Below are 22,995 nucleotides of genomic sequence, written 5' to 3' on the forward strand. Positions count from 1 at the left end.
ACTGGACTGTGGTAAGAGGTGCCTGCCATGAACGTAAGCTGCTGTCTTTTTTTTTTTTTTTTTTTTTCAGATTGAGTTTTGCTCTTGTTGCCTAGGCTGAAGTGCAATGGTGCGATCTTGGCTCACCACAGCTTCTTCCTCCTTAGTTCAAGTGATTCTTCTGCCTCAGCCTCCTGAGTTGCTGAGATTACAGGCATGTGCCATCACACATGGCTAATTTTTGTATTTTTAGTAAAGAGGGGGTTCCGCCATGTTGGTCAGGCTGGTCTTGAACTCCTGACCTCAGGTGATCCACTCGCTTCAGCCTCTCAAAGTGGTGGGATTACAGGCGTAAGCCACTGTGCCCAGCCAGATACTGTCTTTTCTTTGACCCTTCCTTTCCAGTTTTCAAAGACAAAGCAGGACACAATCTTCTCTGAAGATACTTGATAAAAATTCCCAAAAAACCAAAAACATGTGCTTCCACTTCATTGATAAAAATTTCCTGCAGTTTGGCACCTGGGTCTAGTTCAGCTGGTGGATGAGCTGATTGATGCATTCACCCCGATAGCCAGGTGTGCCCATCTCCTTGAGGAAGCCCACTCTATTTTTGGTAGCATGACTGGCCACTGAGAGGTGGAAAAGGCACAAGAACCGTGAGATCTCCTGAAAATGCTTCCCTGGGAAGGCAATTTCATGGATGAGGTCTTCCAAGCAAATGATACCAAACTTCCCCAGGTGCTCCTCAATTGCTCTGTTATCTGTCAGAGGGATGGTCTCATTCTTTACCTCGGCTTGTCCACATTTCAAAATGAGTTTCTGGACAGACTTCAGATTTGGAAATCCCCAGGTCACATAAGGTTCTACGATACACAGCATTTTTAGGTTCTAGGGGGTGACTTTTACAAAGATACCACTAAAAATTTTCTTTAGGTGAAGTCTTGCAGTGGTTCTCTGCAGCAGTAAATTCATACCTTCAATCCTACCGATGTGCACAACAAAGGCCAAGGAATGTTTATCTGGCAATTCCAAGGGATGAGGTTTCACTTCTAGTCATCTGAGATGCACCTTGTCACGTTTCTGATGCCAGGAATCGTGTAGGAATGATTCCAGTCACTTAAACCTGAGTCCTTTTCCTTTTGTCTGCTCCTCCTTTGCCAAAAGTGCCTGTTCTGCCTGAGTGGCTTTGAGGGCTTGATAAACCTTCCTTTTTTTCAGGAGGTTTTCTGGAACCAAAGGGATTTTTCTTCGCTCTTTCTCTGGTGTCTTTCTAGCATCACAGCTACTGATCAATGATGTATATTCTTACAAAAATATATAAGGCTCCATACATCCTCTCTAACTCACACAGCTGACTGAAATTTACCATCCTTTTTAATTCTTTGGTTTATATTTGCTTAATGAAGTTTTTTTAAAATTCAAACTATTTATACTTATATTCTTATGACAGATACAAAAATACAGTAGGCATTTTCTGTGTTGAAAGAGCTCTAATTAAATACTCACAGGAAACTTAGACAAACCCAAGGCCCACCGAGTGTGCAGATTGAGTAGTTACTGGAATTTAGAGTAGGATATGGGCTGAAGTGGATGGGGAGGTGTCACGGAGTAAGGGAGTCTTCCTCTTGGCTTGAAGAAAGGTAGGACAAGGAAATGCAATTAGGAAAAGGGGAAGAATTCTGGGAGTGAATGCATGTGGTGTATTTGAGTAAGAAAGTTTGACTTAAATATAGAACGCCTGCAGTGAATACATCTAGCAAAGAAAATTTGGGCCAGATTACATTGGATCTTGAATGCCTGGATAGCAGTTTGGCAACTGGCTTATATGAAGTCATTGGAGGTTACAGAGAAAAGAATAAAACAAAAACATAAAAACATAGAGCTGGAGAGGATATTAGAGGTCATTGAATCGTCTCCTCTCATTTTATGAAGAGCCTAAATTACTTTGCCAATGCTACATAGAATATTTTGAAGAGTCTGCTTTGGAAAGCTGTTTTCCATAAAGCAAAGACATAAAAATTATATTAGGAATATAAATCTGGCAGATATTCTCTCTCGTAAAGCCCTTTCAACAATACAAATATGTTACCTGAGTGGCAGAATGCAATAAGCTATTAGCACAGTTTAGTTGATCTGATTAGCTAGTTAGTCACTTGGTAAGGCAGTTAAGTGAGTGAATGAGTTGTTGGGGGAGAGTTAAAGCCTCCAAATATGAGGAGCCATCCTGAGAGATCAGGCATTAATGACCATCTTTGCAGGAATCAGCACGAAAGCCTGGACACCCCAACGAGGGGGTGAAGGTGGAACCTTAAAGACAACTTTGTCAAACTGCATAGTGGGAAGATGAGTGTGGGCCATCCAGACTGTTTTGAAGAGGATACAGTGATGGTGATAGGATGTACGTGATGTGATTATGTGACTATGTTACCTATGATAGTCTTACCTAGCTTGCTGGAATTTCTCTCTTCTTGCTGGTCTGAAGAAAGCAGGTGGCTATATTGGACTGCCCCTCATAGCAAGGAGCTGTGGGTGGTCACCAGCTAACACCCAGAAAAGGCTGAAGCTTTTAGTTGTACAGAACTGAATTTTTTCAATAACCTGAGTAAGCTTGCAGATGGATACTTTCCCGGTTGAGCTTCAGATGGGACTACAACCTTGGCCTATGTCTTGATTGCAGTCTTGTGAAACCCTATGTGGGGCACCCCGTTAAGATGTGCTTGGATTCCTCACCCACAGAAACCATGAGATAATAAATGAGTGCTGTTTAAGTCGTTAATTTTGTGAAAACTGTATTACATAGCACTAGGTAACTAATACATCCAGCTTAGTACTTAGACCAAAGTAATTGTTCAATAAGTGTTAATTTTTTTCTCTCTCCTCTGGTATATTTATTTTTATATGATTTTTTCTTGGCTCTTCTTTAACACATTGTTTATCATAATACACCCATGGGATAGGTGCAACTGAACTTATGTCATTTTTGGTACTCATTATTCTTTCTTTGATCCAGTTTCTTCATCAGTGACATGGTCTTAATTTATATAAATAGATTACAATACCACGGTACTAATGAAAAATCAACCCAACTCACAAAAATATTATATAGTAGTCCTACATATATAAATACATTAGTGTTGTTTCCTTTCCAGAAAACAGTTTTATTATCACTTACTATCTCTATGATCCGCTGCCTTCTCATTGTCAAATTTCTCTTACCCCAAATAAACATATGCTCTAAATAAACTCAATGTTGCAAGACTGTTAGTTTTCACCAAAGACTCATGTTCCCCTTTCACAGTGTAGAGTTATTGCGGGCAGGTGGTTGCTCACCCAGAAACTCTCTATCCCAGCACCTCCCCATCATTTTAGTTGTGATCATGTGACTGAATTTAAGTTAACGGGATGTGAGCAGAGGTAATGTATTTCCAAGTCTTGGCCTGCTAATTTTCCCATGTGATCTACCACATCCTCTTTCCCTTTACTAGCACAAATGAATACTCTAAGGCTATAGGGGCTAATGCAGTCTCACGATGGAAGGAACCTGGGGACTCAAGTGTCAGTCTCTGGAGTAAGGCTGCCTCTGAAACACTCAGTTGGAATTAGAGTGAACAATGCTTTGAACATGCTGAGCTGCTGAGGTTTCGGGGATCACTATAGAAGCTACTAAGGTTACTGTAATTAATATGTTCTGTAACTGTAATTTTAAGACAAGTCCCCAGTCAGAGGGCAATGTCTAGGCATGTCTTTTTTATTTTTTCTTTGATTAATGAAAATTTTATTGGCCAATAGTTTTATTATGCTCTTTTTTTAAAATTGTAGTTTAAGTTCTGGGGTACATGCGCAGAATGAGCAGGTTTGTTACATAGATATACATATGCCATGGTGCTTGGCTGCATCCATCACCCCGTCATCTACATTAGGTATTTCTCCTAATGCTATCTCTCCTCCTCGCCCTGCAGCCTTGATAGGCCCCGGTGTATGATGTTCCTCTGCCTGTGAGGAATGCCTAGGCACTTCTTACATAGAAAATTCTGAAGCTGTCACACCTGCCTGAGCTAGGATGAGAGTATTCCCTGAACCTGAATATGGCTCAAATTGGCTGGGGTAGAGATTTTACTGTCCTTTCCCCTTGGTTACCCCTCTTTGCCTCTCTACCACCAGCTGGCTGTCTTGGTCTAATCAGGCAGAGCACCCAGAATCATCTCATTTGAACACTATATGAACACTTTAAATATTGGGGGTACTTAGAACTCACGCTGTGATCCAGCACTTTCTCCCTACTCTCGACAAGTTGGGTCCTTTTGGATGCCAACGTGGGCGAATCAAACCAGAATATACTTTGCCCTTTTGGAAACTAAACTGGGTTTCTTTGTCTCCAGCTTGTGACTGATTCTATAACAAAGTCACTGCCCAACTTCCTTTTATCTTCTGTGAGTTTTCAACTATCCCATTGCCATTGAAACAGCATGGCTTGTGGCCATACCTGTCCAAATTATAATAAATATGTGATCTTAGCCTTAAAGAAGGTTCTTGATTTTAGTTCGTTAACTGAAGTGCACATCTTTATTTGTGAGTAGTTGTGACACTAAGCCATATATTCTGAAATAATAAGAAATTGTATATCTCTATATATATCTGCCTCTGATTTTTGGCACAAAGCTTCTAAAACCCTTGTAATTTCCTGAACCATAGGGGTGCTAGGAGAATCTTAGGTTCTAATATTTGGTCTTTGATCCCAGGTTCTGACACATAGCATCTAAGACCTTTGTAATTTCCTGAGGAATAGGAGCATCTGATACAGAGCTTCTAAATCCCTTGGTATTTCCTGGGTGATAGTAGATTCTTTTGTTCCAAGGGGCAACACTTGAATGAGGGCTGGTCACCAGAAAGACTGAGGAATGATTAGAAGCTTGAAACTTAAAACTCAGCCCTACCCCCATTCTCTGGAGAGGGAAGAGGGGCTGGAAATTGACTTAATAATGAAACATGCCTATGTGATGAAACCACCATAAACATTCCTGAACTATGTTGTTTCAGAGAGCTTCTGAATTGCTGAACATGTGTTTCTTAGCAGATGGTGTACCTGAGGACATGGAAGCTCCCTGCCCCTTCCCCGTCCCCTGTCCTATACACCTTTTTATCTGGCTGTTCAGCTGTATCCTTTATAATATATTTTATAATATCCTTTATAATAAATGAGTAAACATAGGGAAAGTGTTTCCCTGAGTTCTATGAGCTATACTAGCAAAGTAACGGAACCCATAAAGGGGGTCATGAGAATTCTCAACTTATTGCTGGTTAGTAGAAAGTACAGGTTACAACATGAGACTTGTGTTTGGTGTCTGAAGTGGAAGACAGTCTTTGGGACTAAGTTTTTCACTTGTGGGATCTGGTGCTACCTCCAGGTAGCTAGTGTCAGGATAAGTAAAATCACAGGACACCCATCTGGTGTCTACTGGAGAATTGGTGGTTGGTGGGGAGAAATTCCCACATATTTTAGTGACCCAGAGGTGAAATATTTTGTGTTGAGTGTGAATGTAGAAGAAAAACAGTTTTTTTTTTTTTTCTATCTAATACATGTATGCCTTAGCATTTTTTTTTTTTTTTTGAGACCAATTTTTGCTTTTGTTGCCCAGGCTGGAGTGCAATGGCACAATCCTAGCTCACCACAACCTCTACCTCCCAGGGTTCAAGTGATTCTCCTGCCTCAGCCTCCTGAGTAGGTGGGATTACAAGCATGCATCACCATGCCCAGCTAATTTTGTATTTTTAATAGAGACGGGTTTTCTTCATGTTGGTCAGGCTGGTCTCGAACTCCTGACCTCTGGTGATTCGCTCACCTCGCCTCAGCCTCCCAAAGTATTAGGATTACAGGCCTGAGCCAACGTGCCCAGTCTGTTTTCAGATTTTGAAGAAAAGTTACTACTGTATATATTCTGGACTCCTTTGTTAAGTGTAATCCATAGTTACCCTACTCTATAGACTGGTTCTATACAGGATTTCCATTTCAACTTGAGTCTAAAAAAGTTTCTGAACCTCCGATTCAATCATATTTCCTTGTGACCAATTGTTATTTCTCTCTTCTTGAAGATAATACTGAAAGACCAATAATATTAAATATTCCTTGTCCTACCTAAGATGCTAAAGAGACTCACAGTAAGGTTATGTGAGGGCTAGGAGGGCCAAATTTGTCTCTGTCCGACACTCTCTGTCCCATAGACAGCTCCTGGCTCTTATTATTTTCATATTCTAGGATTTCAGTGCTGCCTCTTTTTATCTAAAAAACTCCCAAACCCAAATACACCAGATCAAGTAAGATTAATCCACAGCTTCCCTTCCAAAAGATGCTCTCACATGATACGAAGAGGAAACACTTTAGGAGATAGCACCTTTCCATCAAGAAATTTGACATTTTTGCCAAGCGTTGAAGATTCTTGACAACCTGAGTGAGCATATGGTTTCCTTCTCCCTTACCGCATCCTAATACATACTCTCATGCTGTACCTAACCTGTTTTTCTTAAAAATTTTTTTCAATGATTCCTTGTCAGCATGACAAATCAAACAGTTTGACAAACTCTCTGTGACTCACCTCTAGGTTTTGCATGTAGGTTAAAAACAAGATAAATTATTGTTTTATTATGTAAAACCTTAGAAATGTAGAAAAATAGAAAGTATCTTTTATTTGGGTGGAATAAATATTATCAAATTGTACACTATATCTGGCTTGTTCGGTACATTCACTTCATTTGTGTCTACTTAAGTCATATCTTTTATTCTTAGTTAATGTATCTTAAGGTAAATGGATACCATCTATTTGCTCATTCATCCATCTATTCTCCATTCATTCATTCATTCTACATTTTTTGAGAGCCTGTTCTAAGAACTCTCGGGCTAAAATGGTGAATAAGTCAGTCTTACATTTATAGAACTAATGCTCAGAGTCCATTTAATTATTTCCCCCTCATTTTGAATGAGACTTTTAAAAAAATTTTCTTTCATTATTTTCTGAGGTGCACCTTCAATTGGGATTTTATGAGCTAGTTTCTTGTTCAATATTCTGAGAATTAATGTGAGCCCTTCTTCAGATATTTTGGCTCTCAATCTTCATCAAGTTTCCTTTGAAAAACTGTCTTCTTTTTAGAAAAAGAGGATTATATTGAAAGAACTGAAATCTGTCTTGTTCTACAGGTCAATAGTAAAATAATGTTAAACTAAGATAGGAGAGAGGGCTGAAATCTTGGTGGCTCCTCCAGTCCAACTTGCCAACATTTCTTCCTTTTAGTTGCTTTCAGGGGATGGGGATGGCACCCAGCAGTATTTCTTGGTGGTGGTTTCCCTCAGCTGTGGCTTCTGAAGCAGATTTTTGGTGACTATATTCTAATGATGAAGGTTCTCACTGGCAGTTACTCTCTGTGGTGCTGTTGAAAAGAAATGTCACTGGCTGCTCCTGTCAGATGGTAACTGCTCTCAATCTTCCAGTAGCTTCTGCTGGAGTGGCAAACCATGTCCAGGAAGTTCTAACATCTGTTTCTATTGGCAGCTGGAGAAGAAACCTCACTCCCTTTCATCTCCAGTAACTTTTGCCTTACGGTCCAAAGAAGTTCTCAGAATGAGTTATACTATCTTTTGGAGGGAAGGTTGAAGAACCTTAAAAATAACTTTATAATGTGCATTAGACAGTGCCATCCTCTTCAGCTATCCGCTAACCTCTCTTGGCTGTGCTAGACTTCTTGTTGACTCAAGATGAGCTCCTAAACTTGCTCAGGGAGCCAAAGAAACCAGCAACTGCTTCCCTTTTCCGAGCAGTGTCTGAATCCAGGTAACTGAGACGTTTCCCCTTTCTATTCATTCATCCAGCTAATATTTTTCTTAAGTGTCTATTCTAAGAAATACTGAAGCTATAATAGTAGCTCTATGATAGTCAGAGCTTTCTAAAAATATTTATATATTAATATATTATGTGAATTACATGAATATTCACACAAGTATAGAATTATTACTTGCAGTAAATGCAGGACAATGAAAGGGAAACATGGAGTGTTATAAAGGAAGGTAATGACAGGAAGGATGCTTAGATAAGTCTACCCTGGCGAAGTGACATTTAAGCTCAGATCTGAAGAGCTTCAGTGAAGTGGTATTTTTTTTGGAAGAGGAGCAGGTTTTCAGGGTCATGTACACCGGACATAGGTCACAACTTTTGAGATGATTTGAAGATATCCCAAGAGAAGAAGCCAAGTCAGCAGTAGGATATGCCAATCCAATCCACAGAAATCTAGTTCAAAAAAAAATGTCGACTAAGACATTTAGTCCACATGGATGTCACCTTCACGTTTGTATACATAATGATTAAAGTCACTAGATGTGCATAATACAATTGCTGATGGGGAGAGTGAGGTGTCAGTAGATAGAGGGTCTTTCAGATTGAGCGCTGAGTAGCTGTCATACTTAATGGTCAGTAGAGGAAGAAAGCTGGAAAATGTGAAAACTCAGTCTTAAGACCCCCAGTTGTACACTCTCTCTGGAAGTTTAGGGATCCCTCACATCTTGTAAGTTTGGAAACAGATTTACATAGATGTCCTTATACTTTTAAAAAAGTGAGGGAGTAGGGCCGGGCGCGGTGGCTCACGCCTGTAATCCCAGCACTTTGGGAGACTGAGCAGGTGTATCACGAGGTCAAGAGATCGAGACCATCCTGGTCAACATGGTGAAACCCCGTCTCTACTAAAAATAAAAAAAATTAGCTGGGCACGATGGCACATGCCTGTAATCCCAGCTACTCAGGAGGCTGAGGCAGGAGAATTGCCTGAACCCAGGAGGCAGAGGTTGCAGTGAGCCGAGATCGTGCCATTGCACTCCAGCCTGGGTAACAAGAGCGAAACTCCTTCTCAAAAAAAAAAAGTGAGGGAGTATAAAAAGATACTTATGTGAAGATTACATGAATGTTCATCTTCTTTGTTGGACTGAAAACTTAATGAGGGCAGAGAATGTCTCATTCACTCACCCAATTCCTAATACTTAGGCAGTACCTGGCCCATACAGGGACACGGTGAATATTTGTTAAATAAATCCATCCATCACAACCTTTGGAAATAATAGAGTAACTTAAACAGAAAAAGTAGGATTAAATGTTTCAGCAAGGGGATTACTTAGAATAAAATAATCATGATAAATATATAGATACATATACACACAAACACACACGAAGAAAATTCATCTTCTGTTTACAAAAAACAGATCAGTAAAAACTATCTTATGTGTGCACATGTCTTAACTATGTCTACCTGGGTCGAAGAAATATGAAAATATGAATTTTAAAAAGAGGGCTCTGTAATGGAATAGAATGTATTGTTAGATCCAAAGAGGAGTAAGAAAGGGAAAAAATAGCTTTGAGGCCAAGATAGTTGGTAAGAACTCAAATAAGCATGATGGAGTTAACTTAAATTAATTCCTCAAGGGAGATGCATCATCACGTTTACCCCTGAAATTGCAAACCTCTGAAACAAAGATTGGTTCATGGTTGCCATAGGTCAAGTGGCTGCTTTAAAGCTACAGTCAAAAGAAAATGTAACCCCTTTGTTATTGCCTTCCCATGCCAATGATTAAAAAGGTGATTGTGACTTATATCCATGCACAAGTTTTCAGTGTGTAGTCCTCATAAACCTAAGTCAGGAGCAATGCAGAGAGAGAAAGGGAGAGGGAGAGGAAGAGAGAGAAAGAGAGAGAGAGAGGAAGAGAGAAAGAAACAAAAAAATTTTTAATATACTGTAGGACAGAATAAAATTACTCTCAGGTAATGTTATAATCAGTATAAAGCCTAAAATTCATGTAGTCAGAATTATATTTGAGATTAAATTTATCAGACATATTAAGATTTAAAATTTCCTTTTCATCAATAGTGCCTGCAGTGTAGATGGCATTATTATAGACAAATACATTATTGTGGTATTGATCTGTAAATTAGCAATGATACTAGGAATGATTTTAACTCATTCTTCATAAATGAAAGGTTCATTGCTGAGGTCCACTCACGCTTACAGAATGGTAATTCCACATGATGACTTAATTAAAAAAACAAACTGAAATCCACTTTACAGGATAACCTCATTTTTCTTTGTCATACTACAGAAAAGTCTATTGTTATTATTGCTGAATAATACTATTTAGGGGTTAAATTGACAGTTGTTCTAACTCTTTTGTAGGTTTCAGATTTTGAGAATTTATCTTGGAAATTATTCAAAGGGCATATGGTTATGTTCTGTGTATGTACACAGAAGACAGATAATGAGATGATTATATTCCTGACGCCAGTTTAGAAGTCAGTTGCTTAGCAGTGAAAATGTATTTTTTCATGTAATAATCACAATACTTTTGGATTTGATGTTGAAAAAGCACTATTATATTTTCTAAGGTTCATGTCCCTCTTCAAGTTTTAAGGTTTGTGTTAAATAGGCTTCTGGTCATTGGCCTGCAAACACATTGACTATTTATAGCACTATTTTCTTTAGGAAAATGGATTCCAAATTCCAATTGGGGATGTCAGGAACACATGCTCTTCCCTACCGGGGCCAGGGCTCAGTTGAGAAGGACACTAGATACATTTGATAATTTGTAACTTGACATGCTTAATAGAAATGTACCACAATTTGCCTATCTATCTTCCTATTGAGGACATTTAGATTGTTGTAAAAATTTCACTGTTGCAAACATAATTGTATATAAATCTTCATGTACATTTTTTCATTGGGATAGAACTTATATTTATGAACCAAAGTTTATGACTATTTGGAAAGCTTTTAATACACATTTCCAAATTGCTTTCCAGAACAACTTAAACTTTACACAAATTTGTATTCCTACAGGTCATTAGGAATTTACCTGCCTCACCTGTACTGAGAATTAACATAAAAAATCCCTTTGCTGATTTGCTGGTAAAAAAAAAAGGTGTTTTTCTTTTTCACAAATCACTTGAAAATAGTTTAGGGGTTCACTTCAGTTCACTTAATTTCTTTATTAATGAGGTTTTATTCTAGCTACAAACAGTAAGAGGCAATGAAGAGACTTCAAACTGAAAACTAGTCAAATTATTATTCACTAAGTTATTATTAGTCTCAATGATTTTTGAAGGCGGATTAATTATATATTACAGCTAACTGTATTCTCATTCAAAGCCAGCATCAGGAAGTGTAACTTTGTCTCATCTTGCAAACTCTAAATTGCAGCTTTTATCAGGAAACCCACTTCCTCCCCATCAGGAAAGCCACTTCCTCCCCATGTCCTCCCACCCACTGTCCAGTACGTTTCTAAGTGTGGTTGGGGAGCTATCTACATATGAGTAGTGCACAAAATGCTATGTTTCTGGAATCTACCTGGGATCTATTGGATTAATGTCTCTGAGGTCCAGGAAATATTAATTTTTAAAACAATTGATTCTCATTTGCATGTGAATAAGGTGAATCTTATTTTTATTTTATCTTTCCTTCATATTTTACTTTGTGTGAGTGAAGACATTATGTTTTTCATTTTGCTTCTGTGCAAAACTTGTAACTTTTTCCAGAGGTTAGTAAGTCCCTGATGAATCTAATTAGAAACTGGCAATAATGAGCTGCTTATACAATGCTTGCATAATTGACCTGTGGCATCTACCCTGAGAACATGGTCACATTGGCACCTTTTTAACTGAAATCGTGTTTGGTAGGTCAGCTTCTCATTTAAAAGAATGTTAATTCTAACACACTGACACCCATGTGGTCACCATTTTGCCTGCCAAAGAAAAGAGACCTCTTCAGTTTAGACATTATAAGGAAACAGATTTAACATAATGAAAGAAAAATTAATTTGAACTTGAAACCCTCTGAGAATTTGCCATGCCACTAAAGTCTAGTGTAAGAAGTGAAAAGCTCATTAGCTTTGGAAGAAAAAGATTTGAGTTTGAGCTTGAGCTCTGCCACTCTCCAGTTGTTGATGCCTGAGCAATAACTGGGAGTCTCTGAGTATCATGGTTTTTTCTCTGTGAAATAAAGATATTAACAGTGGCCACCAACTTCACAAAGTTGTTGTGAGAATGAAGAAAGATAGCAGAGGTGAAAAGATTTTGAGATTTTGAAGGTCAGCTGTAGCAATGTGCAGTTGAGCCAGAGCCTTTCCCAGACCTTTTCACCATGGAAAACATTATTCTCTCCGGCAAAAAGCACGTTGAACATGGCTCAATGTACCCAGTATGAACCAAAGCCTTATTTTGTGGAATTTAAGCTATTTCTTTTCTATATATGTCTCCTCCCAATTCAAGCTGTCAACCATTATTTTTATTTATTTATTTCTATTTTTCGAGACAGAGTCTCACTTTGTCACCCAAGCTGGAGTGCAGTGGCACAATCTCAGCTCACTGCAACATCCCCCTTCTGGGTTCAATCGATTCTCCTCCCTCAGCCTCCCAAGTAGCTGGAATATCAGAATAACGGGCATGCACCACCACGGATGGCTAATTTTTGCGTTTTTGGTAGAGACAGGGTCTCACTATGTTTCCTATGCTGGTCTCAAACTCCTAACCTCAAGCGATCCACTTGCCTCGGCCTCCTAAAGTGCTAGGATTACAGGTGTGAACCACCATGCCTGGCTTGACCATTATTTCTAAATGGCTGTTGAATTGTGTCATGAGAAGTCACTTCCAGGAGATGTGTCATTTATTTTCTGATGCATTCCATAATTGTTATTATTTTAGAGTTTTGGAAAAGCAAGTCTCCTGCCATTGTGATTTCTTTGTTTTAACTCTCCCGAGAAAGCCAAATGACTGCTATTTTCAGAAAACCAGAGCAGGGAAAAGTGTATTGCAGGGGTGAACCTTTCACAAGCAAGGAAAAGTAAACTGTGGCTCTCAGAAGCCATGGCCTTTCTTTCCCTGGGCGCAGGAGGCTGTCAGCTGTCATGCTGAGAGCAGAGTAAATGGGTACTGAAGCAACGCTTTCTGGGGCCTGTGCATGTTCATTAGGGGTAGTTCATGAGAGGTCTTACAGCAGCCATTACCCAAGCCGCTCTCAAGTACCAAAACCAGGGGCTGGCATTCTGCAGTTGCAGAAAAGGATAACGTCAGAGAGAGGCAGAACGGAAGTAAAGCGACGGGGAGGTGAGATAGGGCAGACATTTTGACCTCTAATCAGGAACCTCCATTTATAATGGCATTTTTTCCTGAACCTTAATCTACCCTTGGAGGGAAAAAAGTAATAGAGTGAAAATGAAGTGCCCTTGAGTGGATGGGGGCTGGAGAGGGTGTCAGCTACAGAAGACCTTTGACAAGGCTCTTAGTCATTTATATTTGAACCCATTCCCAGAGGGTGAGCTTGCCTTTCACTACTGGGAACAATTGTCAGGCAGCACATAATAGAGACAAAGAGTGAGCACATTTCCCCCACCAAGGGGCAAGCCTTGCAGAAGTCGTTATTCTCTGTCCATTTGTTCCTGTTACCAAAAGCTGGCATTGTGCGCTGTGTGCTGGAGTCGCTCTTCCCTCAAGGCTCACTTTGGTTATAGTAAAACTGTTCAGGGGTCCTGTTTTGGTCAGGAGAAATTTATAACCCTGTATTTCCCAAGGTGAAAAATTCATGTAATTTCACTACCATAAAAAAAATGACATAAGAGGAAGCCTCTTACTCTCCCCCCTTCCCTTAGCTCCTCAATCCATTATCTTACCTACAGGAATGACTTGTTCTTGCTGAATTTAATCAATTATTCACAGGCCAAAGGCCTTGGTGGGCTTTTCAAAATTAAAATGATCTTCAAAGCACAGATATAACATCATATTATTACATCTTATGAACTGGGATTTCCCAGCATTTGCAGCAATGCCCTAAAACGTTAAATACATAATCAAACATGAAACGTGGTGTATTCATAGCATTTGGGCTTAAACTAAAGAATATGACTCCTCTTTATTTGAGGAGAAGCTCTAGTAGACTTTCAGGGAGTCCTTCACAGAATACAAAGAATAATTCTGTTTAAGTAATCTTGGTTTATAAAAGAAAGTTCCAGATCAGAGCTACAGCAGTGTTAATGGACAGAGGGCCATATTCTGTCTTCTACATTTCTGATGTGTTTAGAGAGTGGTTAAGGTGGCACAATTTAAAATGATGGATCCTAAAAATGATGAATTCTTTTTTTTTTTTTTTTTGGAGACAGAGTCTCACTCTGTTGCTCAGACTGGAGTGCAGTGGCGTGACCTTGGCTCACTGCAACCTCCACCTCCTGGGTTCAAGTGATTCTCTACCTCAGCCTTCCAAGTAGCTAGGATTACAGGTGTCCCCCACCATGCCCCATTAATTTTTGTACTTTTAGTAGACACGGGATTTCACCATCTTGGCCAGGCTGGTCTTGAACTCCTGACCTCGTGATCTACTCATGTCAGCCTCCCAAAGTGGTGGGATACAGGCGTGAGACACTGCGCCTGGCAAAATGAATTCTTTAAGCCATTTTAGGTCAAGTAGAGTTTATAATTCACAGGTTTAAATAAATCTGGATAACTTCAACATACTTTGTTTTAGAGACAGAAATGCTAGATTTGAGAACATCTCTGCTACTTGTGAACTCTAACTTTGGGTAAGTCACATCGGCCTTGTAAGCCTCTTTTCTTTTCTTTTCCTTCTTTCTTTCTTTTTTTTTTTTTTGAGATGGAGAGTTTTGCTCTTGTGGCCCAGGCTGGAGTGCAATGGCATGATCTTGGCTCACTGCAACATCTGCCTCCCATGTTCAAGTGATTCTCCTGCCTCAGCCTCCTGAGTAGCTGGGATTACAGGCACCCACTACCACATCCGGCTAGATGGGGTTCCACCAAGTTGGGCAGGCTGGTCTCGAACTTCTGACCTCAGATGCTCCATCTGCCTCTGCTTCCCAAAGTGCTTGGATTACAGACATGAGCCACCGCTCCTGGCCAAGCCTGTTTTCCTGTTGGTGAAATGGGAATAACCAAGCCTGGCCTAACTCACAGGGATGTCATGACCATAAATCAAAATTGCAAGGACTCACAACAGTGCCAGCATGTGGCACGGGCTCAGGGAATGGCAGCTGTTATTATCTAAAAGACCTTCTAATGTGTGTAATTCTATGATGGGTACTAATGATGGTATGACATTTGTTAGGACACTAGAGAATAAGATAAATGGCATAAGATAGTGGTTGATACGGTCAGGCTTTGTGTCTCCATCCAAATCTCATGTGGAACTGTAACCTCTGCATGTAGACGGAGGGAAGTGATTGGATTATGGGGGTGGTTTCCCCCACGCTGTTCTTGTGATAGTGAGTGAATTGTTATGAGATCTGATGGTTTTATACATGGTATCTTTTCCTGCTCACTCACACACTCTCTCTCTCCAGACACCATGTAAGACGTGCCTGCTTCCCCTTCTGCCATAATTCTAAGTTTCCTGAGGCCTCCCCAGCCATGTGGAACACTGAGTCAGTTAAACTTCTTTCTTTTATAAATTACCCAGGGTCAGGCATTTCTTTATGGCAGTGTGAAAATGGACTAACACAGTAGTTGAGAGATCACACTTTGGGGCTGCCTGGGGGCCAATTAGTAGCTGCATGACTTTGAGCTGGGTATTTGTCTTATCTTCTTATCAGTTGAAAGGAATTAAAAATAGTATTGATTTGTAGAGTTGTTGCAAGGGTTAAATGAGCTGATATGCATGGAACACTTGAAATAGTGCCTGACACAGGGTAAATCCCATGTCAATCTTTGTCATTCTATTACTATTATCATTACCATTATCAACATTCTGTTTAACGCAGCCATTTCCAGTAGCATGTTTCTGAGACTTCATAGAAATGCAAGTAGGCTAAGGGCAGAGTTTATTTTAAAAACTTATTTAAGAAATGTTGCTGGTTGGGTTTCCCTGGAAGCAGACGTGGCAGCATGTTTCTTTAGGAAGTATCCTAGGAATGAAGACCTATGAAAGGGGAATGGGGGAGGAGGCAGGATCGAGCAGGCAGAGAATTGAGAAACATGCATACCTGAAGGACTGCTGGCCTCGGAGGGAGCATTGTGTTGAGCACAAATGCTCATGCCTTTAATCAGTCTTTGGACTTGGATTGACCTGGAGAGGGCATGTCTTGAGCAACAGTTTTGAGACAGTCCCTGAAGGGCAGTCAGCTGATGGATAACCACTTACAGCCTCCCAGCAGCTGGGGTAGCAAGTCCTGATTGAAGAGGAGTCTGAATAGCACACATCTTTGTCTCTCACAAGAATATTTATTTGCCAGGCACTGAGCCAGTTATATTTGTGCCATTTCAAAACATCTATATATTCGGTGTCATCCGCATTTCTGTATATACAGTGCTTCTGCACAATGAACTCTAAGCTTCTAGAAGGTGGGTGTTGTACTTTCATTTATCTTTGCCTCCCAAGTATCTAAAATGGTGGCCATTGTACATTAGCTGTTCAATAAATGTTGGTATGTGAGTCAATAAATGAATGGATGAATGGTGAGCAGGATGGTGGTCATAATGAAATTTTCAGAGAAAGGATTGGCAATCACAGAAAAGAATGACCCAGATTTGCTTATCCTGCAAATATGAGAACTGCTGTTCAGGGGGCAGCAGTTGGGGTAAGGGAAAGAGGAGTGTGAAGAAACCTTGAGACTGAGAATAAGGGCCTCCAGTGGATTCCACTGATGAATTTAAAACTAATTTTGAAGTAGAATTTAAATTCAGTGTTTACAGACTCTCTATATGATGACTATCTGATTAGGAGTTAAGGAGTCCCTTAATATTATAGCAGTTCTAGTGACTCAACATTTTGAGATAAAATACATCATTAACCATACTTTCATATCTTTAGAAATTGGGCAGTATAGGAAAAAAAAAAAAACAAAAAAACAAACAGGAACATTTGTGGATGCTTTCAGATTTATTTTACAGGGTTCCTGTTTTTTTTTTGTGCAGCTCACTTATTGTAGATGTGTTTATTTTAGTGCCAAAAATATTTAAAAATTTGAAAATATTTGAAGCATTTTCCTCTAGTTCTGGAACTTGAGTTAACATCATACCTCTATAGGGTAAGACAACTAGTCTTCAGAAATTTGACTGTCAACATTATGTTTTTTTTTAATCTTCTTGAAAAATTGCATATGTTCACATAAAAGGAATCTTTGCTTTTCAGGTCTCAGTCAAAAGGATCTTGTGCCACTTGTCAAGATCCTTCCTGTTTACAAAACAGGAAAAGATAGTTTTCTCTGGATAGAAGTATTAAGTTTTAGACAAAACTCTCTTTGCCTCAAAGGTTATTCAACATTTCCAAAAGGTATTGTATTTTTAGGGCTAGCTAAGCATGCTAGAACTTTTACTTAACTCATCTCCCGTGAGGACTGAAGATATATCACTTCTGTACCCTGGAAAGACCTTTACTAATGATTAAAATCTATCAGACCATGGCATCTCAAGAACTTGGACTCAAACAGATTTTCAGAAAAACAATTTTAGATAATACCTCAGATATTACACATGCTCACACTCACTTTTCACTATCTTCACACCTCTATGTGACCATGTCTTTATAATGGCTCACAGTTTAATCGAGACTGTTAAGAATATCAGGGAATTTTTATTTAAATTAGGTTCCTTGCAGAAGGTCATAGTGATACTAAGATACTGTAGGCATAATATCTGAGGATTTGATGCTGTAACTGTCATTACATAAATTTAATATTGTCTGAGACCTGGATTAGCATCTTCAGGTAGTCTCTCAGTCTTCAATATTTACATCCTCTATGAAATATCAGGCATAACCACTCTGGGAGCCTTCGGTGATTGTGCTACACTCATATTGGGTTTCGGCTCAGAGTTGCAACCTTGGGTCCCCTCCCAAAGGGTGTGGGTTGCGGACATTCACCCCTGTGCCTTCTCACCTTTTTGTTGAAGCAAAACATAACCTTATGTCTGTAATAGTCCCTTTATTATGAACTCTCTGCTCTCTGGCTGTTATGACAAGCTGCAATGACTACCTCTAAACTAAAAAGCCAGTTGGTCTTTTTACAGCCTGTAAAATAAAACAAACTGTAAATTACTTCACTTTCCCTCCATTTATTGACAGATTCTCTAGTTGGATAATCTAAGTTGGCATTCTCCTCTCCTCCCCCTCATTGATTTATGACCTCTGGTGATGGGTTAACCTGATTACCTCCAAATTTCTCTAAATACCAAATTTAAGTCCGCTTTTTATTATAATTAGGCAAAAAGTATTTTTCAAAGGGTACACAGGCTGTCTAGTGGAGTCTTTGGTGCCTATATGAGTTATTTATATACATCAGAAGAAGTTACCGTAAGTAGGGAGGGGTGAGAGATGGGAAAAGCAAGCCATTTTTAAACGCTTGAGTCTAATTTTTGAATTTGCACCTACTTCATTTCCCAGAAAATTATGCTTTTAAAAATTGCATTTTATTCTCCTACAAAGCAAGGACCTTGTTTACAAAACAAAAAAAGAAAGCCACTCTGTCCAGCTTAAACAGAGAAGGAGTTTGTTACAAGGACCACAGGTGGCTCACAGAATTGTCCATGTGTGGAAAACAGGTGGGAAAGAAGAGACGGCAGTCATGGCCAAGACTCCTCTGCCACAACCACAAGAATGCTGTGGCAGGACAGCCGGCCCTGGGACATCCCGGTGGACACACTGCATGCCTGGACTCCGCCCACCAGACACTTCCTCCCAAGTCGCTGGGCTCTTGACTCCACACCCCCAGTGCTGCTGCCACAGTGAATACTCTGTCTACCTCTGCCCATACCTCATTCTTTCAAGATTCAAAATCCCTGATCACCTTCACAATTACTGGATCACAAGCACAGCGTGGAGGTGGGAGGTGGGAGAAGAGGAGGCAGAACTCAGGTCTGTGCTCTCCATCCTTCACCTGCCCTCACTTCCCCAGCCTTAGATTTCCAAACATAGAAAGCGTGTTTCCATGCTGTGCAAGCAAACACTGACAAATATCCACCACATTGAGTTCCTGTTTTGGAGGCATCTCTTTCCATAGCAGGTACAGAAATAATAATAAAAAAAAGGTGCACTGAGATACGTTACCCTTGTTCTCAATTCTAGTGTTAATATTGATCCTAAAACTGCAGTATCAAGAAGAGTGTTGGTAATGGAAATAATTACAGAGGATAAATATACTCATTGCTTTTTATTATTATGAGTTAGTGAACTCCATGAAGGTAGTTTTTAGCTATTCAGGATTGATTATAGAATCAGCGAATTGTCCTTTCCTCATCTATATTTCTCTGGCTGTCATAAACCCAGTGATTTTCTGTTTAGAATTGCTTTTATCATAGGGAGGCGGATCATCACAGGAAGAAAAGTTAAATTTGACATTGAATGTTACTCCTTTTTATTGGCAGTAAGGGCAAAATCTTTGGCCACCAAGTTGAAAACGTAGGATTTTCTCCTCTTATTCTCTTCTAATTTTTTGTTGATTTACCACCCAACAAATATTTATGGAATGCCTTCTCTATTTATTTATTTATTCATTCATCATTTATTTATTTTTTTGAGATGAAGTCTCGCTCTGTCGCCAGGCTAGAGTGCAGTGGTGTGATCTCAGCTCACTGCAACCTCCGCCTCCCAGGTTCAAGCGATTCTCACGCCTCAGCCTCCTGAGTAGCTGGGACTACCGGCACGTGCCACCACACCCAGCTAAGTTTTGTATTCTTAGTAGAGATGGGATTTCATCATGTTGGCCGGGATGGTCCCAATCTCCCGACCTCATGATCCGCCTGCCTTGGCCTCCTAAAATGCTGGGATTACAGGCATGAGCCACCGTGCCCACCCATGGAATGCCTTCTCCATGTATGTAAGGAAATATACTTTGAGAGTATCTTATTTTTAGTTTCTATTTATAGACTCTTATTTATACATTTGTTCACTGTTTTATACTTTCTTTCATATATTTTTTCCACTGGTATTTTTGGGTAAAACAGTATAAATACAACAGTAAGTATAGATTATCAAAGTCACACACGACCTATGGAAGAAAGAGTTGACTGATGATCTGCTATGTATTGTATATTCAAGGCGTGGAGTTTGGCGTCATAGGAATATGAAGGTGATACGATCTAATCCTGGACCACAAATATTTTGATATTTAAAGAAAATGGAAACAATTCTTTATGATGCACTATTGGCAAAACCAGAATTAGGCAGGTAAAAACCCCAAACCCATCTACCTCATAATTTTGTATAAAGTTGTTCAGGCTGTGACCCCTGTTACCATTTTGCCTATTGCTTTTGTCACATAGACAACTGAGAGCTATTTTACAATTTTGTATCATTTTATTGAAAATCATATAATGTAGGTTAGAGATTCTGTGTTTTGATGATTGGTAAAAAGTTTTTTTTGCAAGGGTAACTTCCCTTAAGTAATCAAGGCACATGATTCGATAATTGATGCCCAGGGAAGGGCTTTAATGAGTTATTGAAGCACTTGGCTCAGGTGTGTGTCTCCCGGGGATGGAATACAGAATTACAGCTCAGCAGTTAGACTGTCAATGTTCCTTACCCAGTTGACCATAATTAAAATAATTTTATTCTTGGTTTGATACTGGGAATTAAAACTCACACGTCAGTTACCTGGCAAAAGGTTTTCAAGACTAATGGCATGAGACATGAGGGTTTTCAAATGCCAACCTGTGTTCTTTTAAATAGAGAATTCCTCAATCATTCATGTCTGATTAAAGTTGTATTTGGCTAATTGATAATGACATTTCAATTAGGTAACAGCATATTTTATGTAGAAATTACATTTATTTTACATTGATTTTTCTCCTCTTCAGAATGTCTGGGCTTCTGTATCCGATTTGATCTAACTGCCACAACTCATAGGAAGCCTTTGTAAAGGTAACTGACAGTCATCCCTAAACACAGGTTGATAAAAATCATGCTTTGGAGCACAGCACTGCATGAAGTATTATTTTTGAAGACTATGCAGAAAGCTTCCCCAGCCCAGATAAGGACATCTGTGGGGGAGTTTAACTCGGTGTGAAAGGGAAATGAAGGCTGACAGCTTGTGAGATCGTGCTTTTTTCTGGCTGTGGTAGTCACAGGGTTTTCTCCAGGTGGGAAAACTTAACACAGTAACATTCACTTTGGCTGTTTCTCTTCTCTGCCTGCTATTGTAGAAGCAAAAAAAGGCCACGCTGAACCAAATGGGCAGAGTAATAAGGTGCTGCAGTCTCTGCTGTCTCCCTGGTGAGTGCTGGAATAGAGATCCTTTCCAGCTCTGCTGGGGGCTTGGGGAAGGAGGCGGAGCTGTGTCTGCCACTGCCCTGCCAGGCAGCAGAGGGGACCCCACACCCCTGAGGAACGAGTGCCCCCGACTTGCAAAACCCTCGTCAGCAGGTAGAGGTTCACTCTTCATTAGCCAGGCTGAGCTTTGGGCATCTATAAAGCATAGCTGGCCTTTTGGGGTCTCTAGGTTTTCCTAGGAAATGATGGAATTTCTTTGGAAGTCCCGTAGGAAAATATTCAAACAACACTCATGTATTCAGAGAGACCTGTCCATGAGGAGTGCCACAGTCAGTCCTGTCTACGTTACCTCTATCTGCTTACTCAGTCTTACTTTCTCCATTTCTGGAACCACAGCCATGATTTCATCTCTCAGTATCCACATCATATTCACTTCTTGACCAATCTGAGTGCATTCGGCTTCCTTCTACTCTCACTATTCCGGATGGTATACCTGTCACCAGAGTTATTTTCCCAAAACACAGATACCGTTACACAGTCTGCTGCTCAAAAGCCTCTCATGGTTTTATTTAAAGAATAAAATCCAAATCTTTAAGATTAGATTTAAACATATCATATGTGGACTCCACACTGTATTTTTGGTTTTAACACTGGCAAGAACTCCCCATGGAGCCATGACTGCTAAAACTAGGTCGTTCATCCTCATCTGGACCTGTCTCTGTGACTCTGCTCATGTTGTCTATACCTGGAATAGCTTCAACTTCCTCCTCCACCTTTCCAGAACTTCCTCCTCCTGCGAGGTCTACGTCAAGTGCCAGCAGTTCCCAGCTGGAATTTCTCTAGTGCCAGGTTGTTGGAAGTCATTGTTCGCACTTTTTGTGAGCAGTGCTTCTGCCTCTTGCTCACTTACTTCATTTTCCACATGGGCTGGCCGCGGTGGCTCGTATCTGTAATCTCAGCACTTTGGAGGCCGAGGTCAGCGGATCACCTGAGGTCAGGAGTTCGAGACCAGCCTGGCTAACATGGTGAAACTCCGTTTCTACTAAAAATACAAAAAATTAGCCGGGTGTATGGCGCGCACCTGTAATCCCAGCTACTCAGGAGGCTGAGGCAGGAGACTTGCTTAAACCCAGGAGGCAGAGGTTGCAGTGAGCCGAGATCACACCATTACACTCCAGCCTGGGCAACAAGAGTGAAACTCTATCTCAAAAAAAAAAAAAATTCCTTCATCAAGAGAAAGCCTTTCCTTGCATAATGGAAGGTGTCCATGCAGCCTCATCACTTTACTGACCTGTGTGACCTTGGTGGGGCACGAGCTGGAACTTGCCTTATGTCTCTCCTGCCACTGCTTTCAACTCTTTTGGTCAGCTTATCCTTTCCTGCTTCTTGGTGACATCTTGAGCAGGTTCTAGAACCTTAGGTATAGATGAATTCAACGGAGAACAGTTTCTTCTTCAGGCATTACAGAAATCTCATTCAATCCAAATCAAAACTATCATTTCCCCCCAGTTTAAAGCTTTTCTTTTTGTCACCCTCAACACAGGTCTCACTCATGGTTCTAGAAGAAGCTGTGAAGAAGACAGAGAGCATTACTTTGTCATTCTCCCTATATTGCCTTTTCTCCCTGCTTCGCTTTAGGCTCCTCCAGGGTCAGAGAAGGAGGCAGCGGAGGAAAGGAAGCAGTGGCCATTTCATTAGCTGGTGCTCTTTCTAGATCTCTCTTGGCTGCCGGCTTTCCTCTGTCATGGTAGGTGCCCAGACGCTGGCTCACTCCAAGTGTGCATTTGTCGGGGGCCA

General features: G+C 40.2%; 1 protein-coding gene and 1 pseudogene across 1 annotated transcript in view; both read right to left on the reverse strand.

The window, feature by feature from the left end:
• Positions 1–22,995, reverse strand: part of GALNTL6 (polypeptide N-acetylgalactosaminyltransferase like 6) — a 1,235,246-nt gene that overhangs the window by 181,894 nt on the left and 1,030,357 nt on the right. The gene's annotated exons all lie outside the window — the stretch shown is intronic.
• Positions 505–21,598, reverse strand: LOC110568693 (ribosomal protein uL30-like; annotated as a pseudogene).

The sequence above is a fragment of the Aotus nancymaae genome, unplaced genomic scaffold (assembly GCF_030222135.1).
Source record: "Aotus nancymaae isolate 86718 unplaced genomic scaffold, 86718_ANA_hifiasm-v0.15.2.pri h1tg000115l, whole genome shotgun sequence".
NCBI classification, from domain to species: Eukaryota; Metazoa; Chordata; class Mammalia; order Primates; family Aotidae; genus Aotus; species Aotus nancymaae.